This window comes from Aegilops tauschii, chromosome 6 (genome assembly GCF_002575655.3).
Source record: "Aegilops tauschii subsp. strangulata cultivar AL8/78 chromosome 6, Aet v6.0, whole genome shotgun sequence".
Lineage (NCBI taxonomy): Eukaryota > Viridiplantae > Streptophyta > Magnoliopsida > Poales > Poaceae > Aegilops > Aegilops tauschii.
Genome location: NC_053040.3, coordinates 295012930 through 295017235, shown reverse-complemented (window position 1 = coordinate 295017235; position 4306 = coordinate 295012930). Strand labels below are relative to the sequence as shown.

The 4306-nt window shown below is 51.5% G+C and overlaps 1 long non-coding RNA gene across 1 annotated transcript; it reads left to right on the top strand.

Annotated features, from left to right (window-relative positions):
- Positions 1–1516: 1516 nt before the first annotated feature.
- Positions 1517–3779, top strand: LOC141025629 (uncharacterized). Its single transcript, XR_012187794.1, has 2 exons — positions 1517–3268; positions 3442–3779. It is a non-coding gene; the product is annotated as an uncharacterized lncRNA (long non-coding RNA).
- Positions 3780–4306: the final 527 nt, after the last annotated feature.

The following is a 4306-nucleotide window of genomic DNA, read 5'->3' as shown; positions in this document are numbered from 1 at the left end:
CAGCGATTAGGTTCTCCAAAGGGTTGGAAAAATGACCCAGTGGTGTTGGTATGTAGCGAGGCGGAGCAGTATTCATGTGAGGAGGTTCCATCACTCGGGGCTGAACCGGCGCCCCCGCTCTGGGTGTTATAAACCGGTTTGCCTCTGGCGGGTTACTAGGGCCGGCTCCAGGTGTGCAGAAGAGATTCCGAGGATCATAAACCGGAGGCAGACGGGATTGAGCCTTCTAGTGCCTTCTCCTCATCACCTCATTAGACGCGTTCAGATTCATCGTAAGCTGGAAAGCCTCTGACTGGATTTGCTAAGCTCGAGCATCCAAAGCCGCCCGTTCTGCGGCCAATCTGGTGTCTTCAGCTGCTAGGGCTTCTTTGGCTCGGGCTACCTCCTCACGTACCCGTGCCACCTCTGCATCATGCTCAGCCCGATCCACCAGAATAACTGTGGCGGTTAACAGGGCCGTCAATCTGTCCATGAGATCAATCAACACCTGAGCCGGCGGGCGCACAGGGCCTCCTGCCCTGGCCGCTCCTGACCCGGAGGTTATTGCTGCCGCTGCCGTAGAGTTTTGACCGTGTTGAGTGCCAGCCATGAAGATCCCTACTCTGCTCGGCGGCTCAAAGGGGTCCGGAATACTGCTGCCATCGGAACAGCCCCCAAGCCCGCCATCTTGCAATTGGTATAACGAATCCGTCTCACCAGTAGACGACGCACCATCAGAGTAAACGGTCGTCTCACCACCATCCACGGATCCTTCAGAAAATTCCCCTCCATGGACGCAACCCACGAAGGCATGCTTCATGGCGGGCTGAGCCCGGGCGGGTCTCGCACGCTGAGCCGTCTCGATGATGTCGGTGCAGATGTCCGGCTTAGGGCCCGGCTCGCCAATCCGGCCGATGAAGACGTGGATTCCGCCGAAGGGGACCCGGTACCCGTACTCAATTGAGCCGGCGTCGGGGCCCCAGTCGGCGTCGTCGATGTAGAGCTTGCCGCGACGACTCTTGGTCATCCGGCCCACAGCGTATCCTTTGAGCCCTTCGAAGCTGCCCTTTAAGAACTCAAATCCACCATGCGCTGGCCCCACGGTGGGCGCCAACTGTCGTGGAATTGTCACGGCAGATGTCCTTGTGAAAGGACTTAGTCGTGGAGCCATCGCAACTAGGAAGCTTAAAGGGGTTAAAGCGGGACAAAGGACACGAGGGTTATACTGGTTCGGCCCCTTACGGTGAAGGTAAAAGCCTAATCCAGTTGAGGTGGAATTGCTATGGTTTCGATGACCAGGGAGCGAATCCACTATGCCTGGCTCTTGATTTGATGTTACTTGCCCTAAACCGCCGGCGGGTCGTCCCCTTATATACTCGGGTTGACGCCCCGCGGCCTACAGAGTCCCGGCCGGCTCATAAACAGTGTCTGGCTCGGTGACTAGTTAATCTTGCCTTACAATGCAAGTCATGCTATTATGGCGGTTTATCACTATGGACCTTAAGTCGCCTTTGGGCTTGGGGCCCTTGATTGAACCGCCATCTTCAAGCTTGATATTGGGCTTCATATGATGAATCGTTATAGCGTAACCCGGCCCCTACTGGGCGGGTTACACTAGTAGTTATATCCCCAACAGCTATGGTGGAAACCTCAGATGATGTAGAAGCGCTCAATGTTACGGGCTTGGCCTGCAAGAACCTTGTCGAAATCTGTGACCACTACAAGGTTTGGGGCAGCACGAAGAAGGACTCCCTGGTTCAACTCGCCTCAGCCATCATCGACCCCTACTACCAAAAGATGAAGCAGGATGCTAACAGAACACGTCCCGTATCCTGGAACGGGGCCTGGATGCGGCAACTGGATGAACCTCACCTCAGGTTCGCGGCCAAGAGCGTGTACACATGCTACGAGATGCACGGGCGGATCGTTTACATGAGGAAGTGCCTCCTTTCCGAAATCGACGAGGCCTGATCGAGCCACCAACAGAGAAGTGGCGGCAAGCGTCATAAGAAGTAGATGATGATCAGATGATCATTTATCCTAGTTAATTATGCATGTAATATATAGTTTACTTTGGTGTGTGAAAATGTCATGTGTGTAGTAGCCACCTATGTAATTATGCATGTAATAGTTTGCTTTGGTGTGTGCAAATATCATGTGTGTAGTAGCCACCTATGTGATTGGACGTTTAATTTGATTATGCAACCATGTCCTTATAAGTGTGTGTATAGTAGCACTATTTTTAAGCTGGGATCAGAATAGTTATTTTGACCCCGATCGAGCGACGAGGTTTCCCCGAACTCACGGGAACAGTAGCGAAAAAAAAAACACAACCGATCCCATCAACCCCAACCTCCTGCCCCCGCCCTAGATCCCCCTCACCCCGCGCCGCCGCATGATCTCCCCGGGGTCCCCACCGCCGCGCGACCTTCCTGGCCGCCCTGCCGCCGCGCTACCTCCCCGAAGCCCCGCCGCCTGGATCGGGGAGGCATTGCCGATCCTCCGCCTCTTCCCTTCTTCGGCCGCCGCCCACCCCTGCTCCGGCGCGCCGCCAGCCCCTCCTCCTTCCGGGCGTGCCGCCGGCCACTCCCCTTCCGCGCGCACGGGCGGCCATGCCTCCTCCCGGCGCGCCGCCGCCCTGCCTCCTCTCGACGCGCCGCCGCCTCGCGTCCTCCCGGTGCGAGGCCGCCGTCCCCACCTCCTCCTGGTGCGCCGTTCCCCCCGCCTCCTTCCGGCGCGAGGCTGGCCCTCTTCTTCAGGGCGAGGTGGGTTTGGACTTCAGCCCCTCCCGCTCCTCTAGTGCGCTGCCGCTGGTCCCTGGCCTGCACCCCGCCTCCTCCCATGCGCAGCCGCCCATAATCTCTTCGCTGCTCCGGTTTGTTCCCTTGTTTCTCGTTTAGCTGCCGACCGGTGGAATTGTTTCGGTGGTCGCCCGTGCAAGCCGCTCCTCCTCTACCTCTAGTTCTCCACCTAAGCAGGTCTAGCCCTCTCACATTGCCTCCCTAGAGCCGCCCCTTCCATTCCACCGACGACTTGTGGAGCGAGCAATTCGGGCGTGGAAGTTCAGATGTGATTCCATGTATGTTCTGGACATCACCACGTGAGCCGCAGCACAAAAATCCCCCTTCGACAAACTCATGTCCCTGGAGGAGCTCCCGCTGGGACGCGGTGTAGGGCAGCCACTCTACCGTCATACAGGCATTGACCCTCACTGTCTTTCTCTGAAATCTCTCTTCGGAACTTGTTGTCGTGCGTGGACTGCAGCGACGGCCGAATCCGACCTTCCCAGGCATCACCTTTCTTCCTTTTCTCATTTTCATGTTCTTGCAACTAAGCTCCACTCCTGTCTACTATTTTAGTCTATATTCTAAGAAGTGCCAGAGATTCCAAATAAAAAACATGACCTTTATATATTCATCATATTCAGACTCACTCATCTCGCTCGTTCCATTCATTCATCAGGAGGGGACATGCTTGTCTATTTGAATCTGCAGTGCAACAAAAAGTTGCTGCTCCTCTTCAAAACCAATTCAAGAACATCGATCAGAAAAAGCAGACGACCGCCTTATGCTACTACCACCGACCGATGCCCGCTGCACAACGCACCGACTAGCACCTGCACCCATGTTGCCATTTCAAAAAGTGGATACAGAGAATGCTCTGTTTGTCTTGCATTACTATGCTTCAATTTTTATTTGTGAAGGTCAAACTGTTGTGTTCGAGAAGGTCAAATGTGTTATGTGTATCTCAACAAGTTCAAACTATTTAAACATGCAAGGAAAAACATGGGAGATTTGCGATTTTTTAGAACTTGAAGCGACAAATAAATTTAAAAGAGCACAAACAAAATTTAAGTCTCGAAAATTCAGTTCAAAACAAAATTAAAACATGTGAGCATCAGTGTGTGGGTGTGTGTTCTATTATGTGTGTGTGTGTGTGTGTGTGTAACTTTGCACAAAAATAAACTCTAGAAGTTTACAAAACCCCAAAAAGCCTATAAGTTAAAAGACAAAACAGTAGACAATTTTTTCCGTCTCTGAAACTAAACCAAGAAGTTCAAATTTAAGATACATAGCAGGTCAAAGTTTATAAAAAAATTAGAAACCTTTGTACCTAAAGAAAAGCAAGATGTTCAAATTAACATAACACATGACTTTGATGTTTATTTATTTATAAAAAGATTGTTTTACGGTTTCAAAAAAAAGAAAAAGAAAGTATTTCAAATAAACTAAGAAGTCCAAATTTATAAAAATAGAGAAGTTCGATATTTATAAAAAGACACAAATTTATAAAAACTCAAATTCTTTCCATTTCTATGAAAAATAAA